Raw genomic sequence first — 17,460 nt, 5'->3', positions numbered from 1 at the left:
TCTTTAGTGGAGAGAGGAGCAGAATGACCCACAGAGGTCATTGAAAATCTTATGGTGAGGTACAGAGATTGTGTGTGTGTGTGCACGTGTGTAAGTGTGTGCTTTCCCTCATCCACATTGTGCCAGGTTTTTATCACATGACTGAAAACAGCAAAGTACAGTTACAAAATCTCAGATTGAAATCTTAGCTGTGCTGTTTGTTAGCTATAGTTTGCCTATAGTGATGTTCTGGAATCTTAGTTTATAATAATTATGTATAATAATACTTCCTCTTTAGGCATATGGATTAAGACTATTTTGGTTTGTAAATGATATAAAATCTAATGCCAGTTGACTTATGTAGATAAAAGGAGTTGATTTGCTTGTGCAAGTGACAAGTCCAGATCATAGGCTTTAAGCCCACTTCACTCTAGAGTTTATCCAACATCATCACAACTTCATCTCCCCTTTCTTGGCTGCCCCTTTCTCTTTGTTAGTGTCATTTGGAGGCTCAGGTGGGGCAAGATGGCTATAGCAGTTCTGGCATCATTTCTGAGAAAGAGAATGTACATTTGTCTCAGCTGCTCATCTGCGTTTCTTGCCTCTCATTGGCTCATTTGGTCATGTGCTCAGCCCTGAAACAATTGCTGTGGCCAGCACAATATGCTATGCTATTTGGCTTTATTTAGTCTTGGCCATCTGCCCATTTGCTGCTGTGTGCTGTTAGCATCCCCCACTCCACCAAAATCACTTGCTTCTGGACTAGGAGATGGATTGTTCTGCAGAGAAAATTTGGAGTAAGTTTGTAAGGTGAAAGAGAGTGAATGCTGGAAAGAAGCAGAAATACCAGCTGTCTACCTCGGCCAGTTTGTGGTGAGATAAAATTTAGGTCATGTATGTGAAAATGCACAGCATGTAGACAATCAGTAAATGACCAAAAGTAGACAATCAGATTAGGTCAATCTCAAGAAATGAGACTCAGAAGCAAAGTAGGTAGGACAAGTCTGAGATTAAGCACACCAGGAGCCTCTCTGATTTGGAATAAATTGATTGAATCCACTAAACATTTCTTCAGCATCTATGCTGTGCCAAGTGTTGTGTATAGGCCTACAGGTATTGAAATTTAAAAAAGAGTTGGTCTTGGCACTGGATTATGTTATGGTGTAGCAAGGGATACAGGCGTGCGTGTCATTTCAGACAATGTGCAGTGTTTGATGGATATGTGCATGGGGCCTGTGGGAACGCTTACAGGGAGGGGCTCCTAGCACAGACTTGTGGGGGAGGTGCAGTGATGAGGAGACGCATGAAGGGGGAGCTTCTTTCCTGAGGAAAAAAGGTCCTGATTAGAGTTTTTAACAACTAAAAAGAGCTATGCAAGTGAGAAAGCTTTTCAGGAGCATCAGAATGGTATGGGCAGAGATGGCAGAGCTAGAAAATGCGCAATGTGACTCCTGAGAGAGCAGGAGTGGTTGCTGGAGGGCTACTTGCTATATGTGGGGTTGGGAGTTGGATGCTGAGAATGGCAGATGATACTGAAAATGCGCTTCTAGGGGCCTGACCATCGAGGGCCCCATATTCCATGTAATGGACACTGGGCATTGGCTTTAGCTTATGGGAGACCACTGAATGGCTTATAAGTAAAAGAGTGATATAGTCCAGCTGGAGATTTTAGACTCTTCAGGCTGAAGTGGGTGAATGGAAAGGGATGGGCCCAGATGGACTTTAGGGAGCCCAGTCTGGGAGAGAGATGTGGGAGGGCCTGGACTGGAGCACTGGTAGTAACATGGAGGAGGAAAGACAGAGGGCAAGAACAGAAGAGTTAAGGCAGAGGGATCCAGGGACTGGTCAGATATATGAAATTAGGGATAGAGAGGAGTCAAGTCAAGTGCATGACAAATAGTGGGGTACATATGAACCCGTTCCTTTCTGATAAAAGGTAAAAGGACAAGAAAACTGAAATGGACAAACAAGTCCATCAAAAAAAGAAATGGTTGAATATGTAATGGTACTTCCATAGGGTAGACTAAAATTACTCTGCAGAAGTCAAAAATAATATTTTAGTAAAATATTTAATGGTTGGGAATATGCCCATGATATACAAAGTGAAAAAAAGCAGGCTATAAAATAGAATAGTATTACGAATGCAGTGTATATAGTTATAGAAACATTTGTATTATATAATTGCAGTTGACTTACAGAATAATGATAATTACTTTTATCTCCAACACAAGGGAGCATTTCTACATTTTCCACTTTTAAAAACAATAAATTTGTAGTACTTCTTAAAATTAGAAAATAAATGATATATAATGAAAGAAAACCAAAATGGCCATTTTTGATAGCCATTGACCTTCCAGGAAAAAGGTTCTCAGTGAAGAGGGGCAACTGAGTTTGGGGTGTAAGTCCAGAGCTTGGGGAAGGAGTGTCCACTTTGGCCTAATGCATTGGCGGGTAAGAATGGTCATTCATGCCATGGATTTTGAAGAGGGGTTCTGGGAAAGACTAACACTTGAAGTATCTACCCCACTGAAGCCTCAAGTCCCCTACTTGCTCTTGGTTAAGCCAGAGGCTCCCTCAAAGCCGAAGGCCTTAAAGTCAGAATGTGAATGTGAAGATTTGTTCTGTGTTTTATAAGCAATGGGATCATGGGAAATTTACTTATCTTTCCCAGACCTAATTTTTCTCATTTCTAGAATGGGGTGATTCCAACATGCCTTGCCTAACTCACGAGGTTGATGCAGGATTTAAGAGATGATGTGAATGGGCTTCCTTATGGGTAAAATTATTACCTTTGTCTTGTAATAGCTCATAGCTCAGTCCCACTTCCTCTCCCCGAGATGGCCTCCCACCTCATATGGGAAACTTGAAGGCTTATTCAGTGTGAGTATGTTTACTAATAAATCTATGCATGTACTCACTCACATCCCTCCCTCACTCCCTACACCATTGATAGTGTGTCACATATTCCTACTGAGAGACATGGAAAAGTGTGTTTGCTTTTTCTTCTTTTCCCCCAATGATATCTGCTGGCTTACAACTCACGTTTAGTTTAACGCACCAGAGATTATAAAATTCAAAATGTCACATGATGTTGTTCAAAATGTTGGACAAGTGAAACCTTTAGATTAACTCTAGGTGAATGGCATTTTTAAAATGTATTAATGTATGAGTGGGGGTATTTCATTTTGAAAAGCATGCCCTCAAAGCATGACTAAAGGCAGGTGATGCAGGCAGGGCGGTCAGGAAAGGTAGCTGCTCAGGGCTTCTCTGGCAGCCTAGAGAACAGCCACCATCTCCACCGAGGTGAGTTGCCTTTCACTTTCTCTTCAGGATTTTCCTGAGGAAGTGAGATTTCATCAGGAAGGAAGAACAAAGATGCCAGTGTGAAGGGCATTCCCCAGAGTTGTACCTGTATAACTATCCACAGTGGCCCTGGAAAAGAAGCCTACATCAGCAGGGAGAAAAGTGGCTGCTCTTGGCTTTCATGAAATATTTAGACTCTAGACTAAGTTGATTTGCTGTAACAGTTTTGGCTGCTTTACATTGATGTGTAAATGTGATGCTTGTAATAATTTGGACCTCATGTCTTACTCTCATGGGGTTACATGGGCATCATAGCTCTAATAAATGGCATTGGTGGTATATCCTTAGTGCTGGACTGGAAATAGAGCAACTTCTAAATATTTAGAAGAGTCAACTTATTGGATGCAGAAACTACAAATTTAAAAGAAAAAGTCTCATTTTTAGTGGACCAGGCATCTCTTGAATTTGATATTATTAAGATCATCTGGAATGGTTTCAAATCTCTTGATGCAATTCAGGCATCAAGATTTTGTTTCACTGTACCATTTTTTATCTTCCCTAAGCTCAAATCTGTTTCTCCCCAACTTCTTTCCATCTCAGTAAATGTCTCACTGCCTACTCAGTTACTCAGAACATTGGAGTCATTCTTGTCTCCTCTGTCTTCCTTCATACTTCATCTCCAACCCACCAGCACCAGGTCTCTATCCCAAATCTGACCACTTCTTCTCATCTCCACTGCCTCTACCCAAGTTCAAACCATTATCATCTTTTCCATACAGCATTGGGTTAGCCACCATAGAGTCTCCTTGATTCTATTCTTAAGCTCCCACAATATGTTGTTCACATAGCAGCATCATGATGTTTAGAAAAACATCCAGAGATGTTTGCCATTACCCTCTCAGAATCCTTCAGTGACTATTTCTCAGGGTAAGCAAGAATGGATGACAAAAAGTTTCTCTTTATAAAAAAATTTTCTGCCAATAAATAAAAGAGCAATGTTAGACTTTGAAAACCACCATTTGAAAACTCTCTAGTGAAAAAAACGTACCTAGGTACCAGTAATGGCTACTAAGATTAGACAGAGAGAGAGAGAGAGGGAGAGAGAAACTGACATAATGTGTGGATGAACATACTACCATCTACAAAGTTTTCTTGCTGAAATATTAAACCCAAATCTGCCATACCTTCCACATCTAATTGTCAACTTACAGGCAGTACAAGGGATAGAGGTATATAATAAATGACACAATGGAACATACTTAGCAAAATCTAGAATGCAGGGAATGCTACATGACAAATAACTTGGCCACTGTGGTGTCTAAATGTGGTATCTCTCCTGATATGATGGGGGCCTCCAAATGTGGGGTGATATAGGGTGGACACCAGTATCCTGGGTGGAGAAAGGATTCACCTGAGGCAGAACAAAGGAGATAGAAATTTATTGAATACATTTCAAGGGAGCAGCAGTCAGGACAGTAGAGGGGAGGCTGTCTGCAATGAGGCAGTGGGTGGGTTGTTTTTAAAGAGGGAAGATGAGGAGGTATGGTGACATATGGAATTTCCTCTTTTTTGGTACTGTGCCTGGTTATAAGTAGCCCACTGGTCAGTTAGGGCCTATGGATATTTTGAACTGGGTGGCCTGATGAGCCTGACTGCATTCAGCCAGGGGGTCACTGTGGGCCCTTTCTGCATTCCATTGCTCAAGTCTGTTTGCCTAAAAGCCACTTCTGCAGCCACTTCAACAAATAAGTAGCAAGGGGGTAGAGCAAAGAGGGGAACCAACTTGTACATTCTTGGTTTCAGTACTGAAAGTCCAGCATCATGGAAACACCCTCAGTCTCAGGCAAAGACCTGGATTATGGTCATCCTTAGCAGTGGTGGAGGGTGTGGAGGGTGTGGAGGGTGGGTAGGGAAGAGGATCTCACAGATGAAGAGAGACTTAAGACACAGACATTTGGGCCTTATTTGGATCTTAAATAGTTGTATGTGTATGGGGAAACATGACTGAATGTTTGATGATATCAAGGAATCATTTTTATTTAGTTATTTTTTAGGTCTGATTATGATATTTTGATCATGCTTTAAAAACACTTTATATATATGCTGAAATATAAAATGACATTGATGCCGAGGATTTCTTTCTATATAATATTGTGGGCTTAGATGGAATGAGGTCATCTGAATTGACAATTGTGGCAGGATGATGAGAATATGGGGATTTGTTATACTATTTTTCTCTAGTTTGGTAAAAGTTTGAAATTTTTTATAATAAGTCAACTTACAAATAAACAATCCCCAGATTCCCTCCAATGTCTTCCCTTGATTTCCCACTTAGGAGACAGTTCTGGAACATGGCCTCCAGAGCTCTGTCTGAGAGGTTTGGCTCCTACTGTCCTCTCCTACTGCATTCCGTTGCCCTCACACTGGCCCTCTTGCTGCTCTTCAAGTACCAGCCCTGCTCTCCCTAGGGCTTTGGGGTTTGCTCTGCTCTTTGTCTGAGGCTCCTCCCCAGACCTCTTCTCCTGTAGGCTTCTGCTCCAATCCTGCTTCTTCCCTGACTAGTCTACAAAGTGATGTCTTTCCCCAACTCCTTGGTGTACTAACCATGTTCCCCCCCCCCCCCCCCCCCCCCCATACTTTAAGAGGCTTTGACTACTCAGGGCTGGGGAAAGACTGTCTCTCTGGAGGTTGGCTAATTCCTAGAGAGAGCAAACAACTTGCCTTGAGGTAGAAGCCTGACTTTGATATGTAAACCAACCAATCCTGAGCCACACTCCCACCCATCTCCTTTGATCAAGCTCCTATAGTCCCAGACACTAAATCACCCAGGGCCAGGTACCAGCGTCTACTCCTGGAACCCAGACCCCACAGCTCAACCGCTTGCCCCGCCTTTCCCATTCCTTTCCACGAAAACCACAACAGAGGCTTTTTGCCCACTTTTTCTCTTATTCCTTGTGCCTTCTGACTGATCCTTGTGCTTCCCTCTGTGGCCCTGCAGGGCACCGTGGGCCCCTTCCAATTGGGAACTATGGGTAACTATCTTTTCAGTGGCAACAGTCTCCTCATCTGTTGGCCTCAGCATATTTGAATAAAACTGAAATCCTGAGTATATTTTAAAACACCAATCCTTGTCCTTTATTTCCTTACTTTGCTTTACTTTTCTTTAGAAAGCTTATCACTACCCCAAAGCCTTACTATATATTTATCATGTATGTATGTACATATGTATGTATGTCCTTGAGAGTAGGAATGTAGCCTGTTCTGTTAATCCTTTGATGGCCCAGAACCTAGAATGGTATTCTCCATAGTATTCACTTAGTAAATATTTGGGAGATAAATTACTGGGAGAATAAGCCCCATTTGCCACTTGGGTAAATGGAGGTTTGGGAAAGGAAACTGTGTATTGCAGGGAGTTTAAGGCACTTCCCCCTTAACAGTTATTCACAGAACTTTTCCAACACCCATATGTCAGGGCAGAGAAGGTGTGATCTCTGACTGATGCCCTTGGTGCACACCATAAGGTCTTGACCTTGGTAGATAGCAAACTTTGATTTTCCATTCTGAATCCCAGTTTCAGTATTTACTAGCAAAGTAACTTTGAACAAGTTACAATCTCTCAGAACCTCAGTTTCTTCATGTTTAAAGGAGAAAATATTTGAGAATGAATCAGTTAATGCAAGGAAAATTCTTAACATAGTGCCTGGCACATGGTAGGCACTTAACAGGCAGTAGTTTTTATTACTAGGATGTAACCTACTATCTTGACTGTTTTCTTCTTGGTTCAATAAGTAGAAAACTAATGAGGGAGAAGGCAACCTATCATTTTTATTAATCAAAGTACAATTGGAATATGATAGTCATAAATCCACTTGTTATCATGGATCCAGAGCAAGGCCTTCTGGATGGCAGGCAGGCAGGCAGGCCAGAAACTGCATTGTATGAGAGTGGTTGACACATTGAGAGTGCTTAGTCCCCTTAAGTAAGACCTGAAGGAGACATTACAGATGACTTCTGGTAGATGATGTGTGACCATGCATATGAGACAGCAGAGGTATCCTGGGGGCTCTTTCAAAGGGGAGGCCAGGACTCATAACTTACTTGAGCTGTCCTGCTACAGAGTAGGCTGCATCCAGCTGACTGCTTCTCTCTGAACCTCTGAACCTATATTACCCACCCTGGTCCAGCATTGAGCCCAGTCATAATAGGCATTGAATAAGTATTTGCCTCATAAAGGAGAGAAACAGATGCTGGTCAACCACTCAATGATTCTAAGCTCTTTTGCAGCCCAACCTTACATTTCTGTGATTCTACTCCAACCTAGCCAGCTTTAGAGAATATTCAACCCTAGCTCTTGGTTAATTACCTATTTTAACTTATCATATTTCACTGAAAAGAATTCAATAAATATGGGCTTCTCTTAGATAAACGTCATTAATAAATGACCTGTGTATTATCTTAAAATCTCAAACACAGAAACCTTTGAAATTATCTACTGATATTTGGGATTTATGAGACTTGTCTCGTAAGTATTTCTATTATCAAGGGACAAATGGAAACGTAAAGCTGTCAGAATTACAAGGGATTTAAATGGTCACTTAATTTAACCTTATATGATACTTAAATCCTGTCTACAATATCCCTGCCAAATGGGCATTCAGTATGTGTTTGAATATTGTCTTCAGTGATAGGAAATACACCCCCCTATTTCCTATCCAGAGGTATAGGATAAGGTTTGAGACCATGGACTTTGGGGTAAGCCAGACCCTAGGTTCAAATCTCAGTGCCACTACTTATGTGTTCTGTGTTTTGGGGAAGTTGTATAACTTTTATGGGCCTTAGTTTCCTTATCTGTGAAGTGGGAAAATAATGTTGCTTATGTCATAGAGTGATTGTGGATTTTAAATGTGATATAAAATGGTTGTGACATTGCTTGGCACATGGCAAACACCCAATAAATGGTAGTTCTTTTGCCTTTTGAGGCGGAACTACTCACTATATTGACTTTTAGAAAACGTTCCCTTCTATAGTTGAAGACTGACTGCCAGTGGCTTTCTGGAGACCAATGCTCAGAAACATTATAAGGCCTTCTCCAATAGGAAAGAAAGCTGACTTAGTGATGTCTGCCATGGTGTAAGAATTGGGAAACTGGATGTGGGGGGCAAAGGAATTCAGTGAATGAAAACATTTGTGCAGTTCATTTGCTAGTTCTGCCTATTTTCCCCTTAGAATCCTATAGACTGCTGCTGTTCTCTCACGTCTCCCTAATTCTTCTCATTGCATGAGTCCTGCACCCAGTACTTACATAATATTTTTCCAGTTCTGCTGCTGACTGGTTGTTCTCACATCACTAATGCCCCTCTTACTTGAAGAGCAGGAACAACACTGGGTAGCTGTCAAAAAGTCCTTGCTTTTTAACCAATTCATCAGATTCAACAATGGCTTATTGAAAACACAATATGAATGAGAGGTAAGTCTCACTTTTGATGCTAACAGTGACAATTACACTTTGAATAAGGAAACATAAAGCTCTGAAATGAGACTCAAGCACTAATAACACAGAACCTTAGGGTCTTTGGGGGTGGGGGAAAACAAATCTACTTTCCTTAATAGCCCCCAAGGGCTTCATTATATGATATCAGACAACAACAATTGGTGTGCCTAAACTTGCTTAACTCATCAGGAAAACAATATGTTGTAATCATTGCACTCTGTTTAAGAAAGCAGGGAAGTTTGTAATACTTTTCACAAAGGTTATCATTAATTAATTAAAATAAGGAAATATTGATTCCGAAAAGACCGAAAATTTTATTAGGTGAAACACCCTATTCTTTGATGATATTGCATAATTATAAATGTTTTCAACCCCAACCACACTTGGGTGGCATGTAGCATTTAAAAGCAGAAACTATAGACTACAGAGAGCCTATAAATTAAATAGATTAAAAAAATAAATACTTGGGAGGAATGAGGAGTTCATTAGGAGAGATGGTAGATATCTATTCTATTTTGTTTCTACAAGCATTTACCGAGTACTTTTCACGTGCCAGACACTGTACTGAGTCTCAGGGGTATTGAAGGAATGTGGTCACTTGCTCAGGGAGTTCATAGTCTAGCAAGAGAGACCAACATGTTGTAAATCACTTCAGCACAAATGGAAGACAATAATTCTGCCCAGCAAGGGATAAAGGAAGTGGCAGAGAAAGCTAAAAGGAAGCATACTACTTGGGGAAGGTATCGAAGGGTAATTAGGAATTTGCTATTTTCCAGATATGCAAAAGGGAAGGCATCCTGAGAATTCACTTTTCCTGTTATTTAGAATCACCCTCAGTCATATCATCATAAAAGAAATGATGAGCCCAAAAAGACTTTTTCTGGGAAGAAAATTGGATTTTGAGAATACTTGTAGGAAGGAAGGAAATATTAGAGCTAAGTCTGAATCCAAAGGATGGAGAAAACCTGAAAACATTTAAATAAAAGGAAAGGTTAGAGAAGCCATTGAATTTACATAGTGGAGGAAAATATGTGCTTAGACCAAGCCAGGAGAGCCACATTTTTGTGGGTTGCTAGCCCTGACTGCTATGATATGATCTTTATGATAGGTTGTAAGTCATGGCCACCTAACTACTTGCTGAGGTGTTTAATAAGGGACTGAACAAGTTTGTAATCAAGTTTCCTTCTAGATCCAAAATGCCCCAACATCCTGCATGAGTAGGGAGCTTGGACAGAGACAGCATCTGGAACATAGTGGGAATCAAAGGGATAAATTCATGGCCTTTCCCTTTAAGAATGGGAGGCAACTTGTGGTGTCCTATGAAATAGGAATTGGATGGCATTGGGATGGTGTCTGATTTTGCAAGTGGCTGGTGTTTTGTAAATGTTTTTTTATAAATGTAAATCTCTTTGAGTTGGAACTCATAGAGAGGTGACTGGTAATGAGATTATGACCTAAAGAGGCAAAAGAGGATTGTCTAAGGACTTGCTGACCTGGAGATGTCAAGAAGAGATCAAATATTGGTAGGAGTATCGGCACTTGGGAATGCTGTGGGACTCAGGGAAGTCCTGCAATATATTAACCTGCAATATAATGTTTAGGTTTCTATATTAAGATTGTGGCCATGTCTATGTCCTTGGGATGTCGGGTTAGATTAACCTCATATATGATGATCAAGGACTCTGTAAACATTCAAGCAAGATGATGAGCTACATATCCACATTGTCCTGCAGAAAATTTATGGGGCTTAGGGACGAAGCCGGGACAGGCTATCATGCACCCAATGGAGAGCATTAAACTTAATGCCAGCCGCTAGCCCTTTTAATGCTTTTGATTACATTTTATATTCTTAATTTCTGCAACACCTTGGTAAAAACCTCACTGGGCTAGTCCATGGGGATCAGTGGCAACGTGTCATGGGGAGAGTCCCAGGTAACCTGTAACGATTTCTAGATTTTCAGTTTAGCAACAGCATCCCACCCTCTGTAACTCCCACAGTTGTGGGAGGCAACAGTTGTATTGGGAACAGATTCCCCGACACCTGAAAGAAAGAAGCACCAGCACAGAAAGCTACCTCAGTACAAAAAAAGGGTTGCCTCAAAGAACATTGCATTTTACCATGATCACAAAACCTCTGAGGGCATAGAAGTAGTGATGCAAACACCAAGGATGAAGTGATTACCTTTGAGCACTACACTCTTTCATAAGTATCTGTCATGGATTTCTGAAGGAGGAATTTGCTTGGTCCATGTCAAGCTCTTTAATAAATGATATTATCTTAACTGGTGCTAATGTGGTGAGGAGTTGTTTTGTTTTGTTTTGTATTGTTTGTTTTGTTTTGTTTTGTTTTTGGTTAGGGGTGTTATACTGAAAACCAAAAAAAGAACTAATATTAAAACTAATATTAAAACTAATATTAAAACTAATATTGCCACCACTTTTTAACAATAATATCAAGTTAAGCATCAAAAATTAAAAATGGCATTCTCATTCCATTTTACCTACCAAAGGTAACCACTCAACGTTTTACTGTGCATCTTTTCTGAGTCATTTTTACGTCTTTCTATCTATTATCTATCATATGTACATATGTGTACATATGTACATGTATATACACACATACATATGTACATAGATAAGATCATTCTACACATATTAGTCTGGAACTATGGATATATTGTGGCTATGTTTGCATATAGGTAAATATAAATGTATAACATTAAAAAAATAGCTGCTTAGCTTCCTATAGCATATGTCATAATTTCAACCAGTGCCCTCCTGGTGGACTTTTACGTATTTTTTTCCTTCAGTTTTGTTGTAAACAATGCTGCAACAAAATCCATATATATGATACATGTGATTTCGTTTCTGTAGGGTTGATTCCTAGAAATGAGATTACAAGGTCAAAGGCTCTACATATTAACATTTAGTCTCTAGAAAAAGTTGGGTCAATTAATATTCCCAACATTGGTGTATGAGAGTGTCTATGTCTGTTACCTCTGGCACTACTTAAAGGGTAACTCTCACATTCTTCCAAATTGAAGGCTGAAAACTAGTGTCTCATTAGTGTTTTAGTTTGTAATTCCCTGACAGCTAGAAGCTTGAACATTTTTCTGTGTTTACTGTATATTTATATTTTACTTTTTCTTTAAGTATATATATTTTTTAACTTGAGAGAGAGTGAGAGAGCATGTGTACACACGAGTGGGGGAGGGGCAAATGGAGAGAGAGAGAGAGAGAGAGAGAGAGAGAGAGAGAAAGAGAGATTGAGAATCTCTCCACTCAGTGCAGAGCCCGATGCAGGGCTGGATCTCACAACTATGAGATCATGACCTGAGCCAAATCTAGAGTCAGACGCTCAACTGACTGAGCTACCTGTATTTTCTTTTTTCTTGATTGCCTATTGAAATATTTTGCCTATACTTCTATTGAGTTATTTGTATTTTAAGTTAAGTTTTAGGAACTCATTATATATTCTATATTAACCTTTTTATTAAGCTTTTTTCCCAAGACAAGTGACCATCAAAGAAATGCTTAAGTAGCAAAACCTTGTGGGATCTCCTGCCAAAGCTCAGTAAATACAATTGATAAAAGTGGGACTGCAGCATATGGTCTTTAAATACCATTGCTCAGGGCGCCTGGGTGGCTCAGTTAAGCGGCCGACTTTGGCTCAGGTCATGATCTCGGGGTCTGTGAGTTAAAGCCCCGCGTCGGGCTCTGTGCTGACAGCTCAGAGCCTGGAGCCTGTTTCGGATTCTGTGTCTCCCTCTCTCTGACCCTCCCCCGTTCATGTTCTGTCTCTCTCTATCTCACAAATAAATAAACGTTAAAAAAATTAAAAATAAAAACATAAATACCATTGCTCATTAAAAATAAAACAGGGCTCTTTGGACAAGTGGCTAATTCCAGACCTGAGGCAGGAAAGGTACAAGAAGCACCTAGAACATCTAGACATCTAGACAAAAAGTTATCAAAGACTGTAAGAGTCATATGGCAAGGACACAGAAGCCAAACTAAGTTTGCTCCACTGGACAAAGATGTGAAAATGTCAGGCTCAGAAGGACATTAACTTATAGGAAATTCACAAGACAGGGGAGGAATATGTTAAATGAGACTATGGGATGCAATCAGCAGAATCCAGACCATACAGGATAGTGGACATGGTTACTCCAGCAAATTTCAAGGGAGTGGGGGAGAAAGAGAAAGAGAGAGACAAAAGAATGTCTTAGAGCAAAAGAGACTTGAGAGACATATCAACTAATTTTCAAACATGGACCTAATTTTCATCCTGATCAAAAAAATATGAAATGGTTGGGGGAATGGTAATACTGACTGTAAATTTAATGATATTACAAAATTAGTGTTAACTTTTTAGGTAAGATAATAAGTCAGTATTATTTTTTAAAAGGTTATCTGTGTCTTAGAGATGCATGCTGACAATCATTTAGAGATGAAATGATGTCCTGTCTGGGATTGCTTCAGAAATACCTGGCTGATGGGAGTGACAGGGAGTGTGGAAGAAGACTGTCCATGAGCTAATAGCTGTGGAAACAGGTAGGAGGTATATGGGGGTTCCCTACACCACTCCATCTACTTTTATATGTGCTTTAACATTTCTATAATAAAAGCCTGGCTGTCTTGCTAAAATGGAGTTTGGGGTGTGCAGAGCTTCAGGGGCTCAGTCCCCACCCTCTCAGGCACTGAGACCCTTGGACAAGCTCTGGGGCACCACTAGAATGAAGCTCCCCTAGAGAGGGATTTTGGTTACTTTTCATCCTCAAAGAATCCCCAATGTTTAGGACAGTGCCTGGCACATAGTAGTCCTCAATATTCTGTGGAATCAGTGTAGGCTTCTCAACATAGTGATACTGGGCTAGAATCACTGGGGAAACATCTTACATGGCACAGGCTTGGACACAAGCCCCCTGGACCGTGCACACCATGGGCCCCAGACTGTTGGTGCCAAACAAATAAGCTTATGGCTCATTCACAAAACTGGCATGTCAGAAATCTATTTTGCTTTACAAGGGAAGGACTTTGACTGCCTCGTGGCCTACGTGGCAAGGCCGCCCCAGCTCAGGAGGCCCATGGAGGTCTCTAAACCGGAGGGTCTCCGCATCCACTGTGCCGCGGAACCACCTGCGAGTGTGTTAAAAACACAGTCCCGGGGCGCCTGGGTGGCTCAGTCGGTTAAGCATCCGACTTCAGCTCAGGTCACGATCTCTCGGTCAGTGAGTTTGAGCCCCGCATCGGGCTCTGGGCTGATGGCTCAGAGCCTGGAGCCTGCTTCCGGTTCTGTGTCTCCCTCTCTCTCTGCCCCTCCCCCGTTCATGCTCTGTCTCTCTCTGTCTCAAAATAAATAAACGTTAAAAAAAAATTAAAAACAAACAAACAAACAAACAAAAACACAGTCGCCTGGGCCCCGCTTGCAGATTCAGACCTCCATTTTCAGACCTGGGGCCCAGGCAAGCTGTTGGAACACAGAACTGCACAGGTGATTCTGAGGGCCATAAGACTTCCTCAGCCCTGTCCTGGCCTTGGCCCGTAGAGCTGTGGTCTCATAACACTCCTACAGTGTCTCCCTGTGGGCGGGAGAGGCTGATCGACTTCTCCTCACCCAGACCTGAGCAAGTTCACTGCGGACACCTTGATGGAGATGCAGGCTCATCGTCATCCTCCTACTTGCTCCTCAGCTCAGCTACCGCTATTTGTTTTCAGAAGTTGCAACATTTCGCTTTTATGGGGCCCTCACTCCATATTCTCAGTAGGCAGCCCTCCTGCCTTCGAGCAGAATGGTCCCGCTTCTTTGTTTTTAACTAGCATTTTTAACTAGTTTCTGGAGGTGGGGCTTCCTGCTGCTGCAGTTACTCCCTGGGCTAGTGCTTCCAATTGATATTCTGCCTGCAAGTTACCTCAGAGATAAGACTCCTTCATGGCTGCCGAGTCTGACTGATTCTTCCCCGGGCCTTGACTGACTTTCGCTTTCCTATTATATAACTTTATTGATTAATCAAAACTATTGCTCACAGCTGCCGATTAATGAATGATAGCTCTGGAGTTTTCCTGAACACAATTATTTATTGCTTTATTGATGGGCCACTTATTACTCTGTTAAGTACCATCGGGTGTTTAATTATGTGAAAGGGAAGTGCAAAGGCAGCTGCTGAAAGCTGGAGTTAGGGAGGCCCAGCACCTGAGTTCCTGACAATGTGTCATAAAACAGCCTCAAAACACATGCACGCACAAAGGACAAACCCGGCTCCAAAGTTTAATGAGCCTGCAAACAGAATGGACTTAGGGAACTGTCTTGCCACTTTGTGGCCTGATATTAGCCACAGCTCAAGCAATGAAATCTCAGTGTTTTAAATGAAAAGGAGACTTCTGGGGCGGGGGTGTGGGGGGGGGGGTGGAGGGGATTTTTCATGCATTTTCTACTTATTGCTAATGATTGAAGTGGAACCCATGATAGAGGCCACAGCTAGAGGAGTGGCTGATGGGACTGAAACCTGACATTTGTTAGGATGTGGGAGAGTGTGTCCAACATGGCCCACGGGCTGCTTGGAATTGGGCTCTTTTGTGGTGGGTAGTCAACTCTTGCCATTCCAAAGGGCAGCCATATTGCCCTGGGAGAAGCTTTTGAAAGAAACACAAGCAGTGGACTGTTGGAATGCTCACCACATTTTGCTTCTCTTTCTGTCCCTGCCAATGAGGATGAATTCCCTGGCATGGTGCCAGTGAGTTCAACCCCTCAGAAGTCTTGGTAAAATGGGATTTGTGCCTATGTTTGAGTAACCTCCTTGCTACTAAGTCTGAGCCCTGACCTGACATAGAAGGGAAAAGTTCCATTCATGGAACTCTTCAGGTTGGAGGTTTTCAAGTTATACTCTGAGCAATGCTAGGATTTCTTATTTCAAAGATAGACAGCCTTACTTAGCATGTGCTAAGCTGAAGCACGGGATCTTTGGGCAAAATGCCTGGGTGGGAGGCCTCATGGGCAGCCTTCCTAGGAAGCCAGAACCCCATCCATACCTTCAGAAAACGCAGCACCCCATTCATACCTTTCCACTTGTAGGTCACCTCTGCCCTATGAATCTCTCCTGTCTTGGGAATACGTCTCTCCAGTTTGGATTTAGGGTGGGGAAAATGCCCTTTTTTCTTCCAGTCTCCTATAAAATCAGGAACATACCATAAATTAGTATCTCAGGAAATAATTTTGTCACAGAGACATGTACAGATACCAGCATAAATAGTGTGTACGATGGGCTATATTGTACAGCCCAAAGAACTCTCAGCCTAGAATAAGAAAGAGTTGAAATCCTTGTTGTGTATATTAGTTGAGATAATAGATGTAAAAAGCTCAGCTCTGTCACTGATACATGGCGAATGAAAAATATTAATGTTCATTTTTTTCCTGATAATAATATAACATTTGTTCTTGTAGATAAGAAAAAAAAATAGGGATCATGTTTTGACTTTTAATGTATTTCTTTCTAGAGTTTTTCCATGCTGAATATCATGGAGACGGTATACTCATAAAGTAAGGCTGAGTGTCAGGATTATAAACTTGAAAATAAAATATGGTGTTTTCTGAAGGTATATTTTTACAGATATGTATTTATTAAAAGTTTTAAAAATGAGCATGAAACTGGGATCATATATTGTATGCAATTGTATATTCTATTTTTTTATGCAATTATGTCATGAACAGTCTCATTTTAGGAAGTTTTGTTTTGTTTTGGAACTTAAAGTCTGTTCTCAAGAATTCCTAGGAACTGAGTTTGCTTAAGTATATTGAAAAAAAAAGTTGTTTATAATACTTTAAAGCCCATATTTGTCCCATGTAATAGAAAATGCCTAAATAAAAATGAGTACTTTTCCATCACTAGGATTCAAGACTCCAGAGATAGCAAAGCACTGTGGATGAATGCATCAGTCCTGTAACCAGGAGTCAGGATTTGGATCTCATTTCTTCCATTTGTTAGCTTTCTTTCTTTTTTTTTTTTTTTTTTAAATTTTTTAATGTTTATTTATTTTTGAGAAAGAGAGTGTGAGTGGGGGAGGGGCAGAGACACAGAGGGAGACACAGAATCCAAAACAAGCTCCAGGCTTTGAGCTGTCAGCCCAGAGCCTGATGGGGGGCTTGGACCCCTGAACTGGTGGATCATGACCTGAGCTGAAGTTGGTTGGACACCTAACCAACTGAGCCACCCAGGTGCCCTCCATTTGTTAGGTTTAACTGGACCTTGGAGAAGTTCTTCAATCTCTCTAAGCTTCAGCTTTACATCTATAAAAGGGGGGACTCATAGCACCTAACCCAGAAGGACGTGTTGAGGAGTACAGGAGACAACGTAGGTAGGGCATTGAGCCAGTGCCTGACACAGAGTAAGTGCTCAGTAAATGAATAGTAAATTAGCAATTATTGTTTGATTCTTCAATCCCTTAAATTAAAGTGAGTTCACTTAGATGCAATGAAGAAAACTGATCATAAATAGGACTAATTACTTAAATTTATTCATATTAACCTGGCTGAATTCTTGTAGAAAGCTTAACAATACCTTAGAATAAGGGCATTTGGAGAGCTGTGGCCAAGACTGTTTTCCCTTGTAGAGTTTACTCATGGTTCAAATGCTCATTATGGTGGCTGCCAATGCCTTGTTGTACTTTTCCCTCAGGATGTTGAAAGTTAA

This window comes from Panthera leo, chromosome D2 (assembly GCF_018350215.1).
Source record: "Panthera leo isolate Ple1 chromosome D2, P.leo_Ple1_pat1.1, whole genome shotgun sequence".
NCBI classification, from domain to species: Eukaryota; Metazoa; Chordata; class Mammalia; order Carnivora; family Felidae; genus Panthera; species Panthera leo.
The sequence above is the reverse complement of the archived record's forward strand: the minus strand, read 5'-3'. Positions refer to the sequence as shown.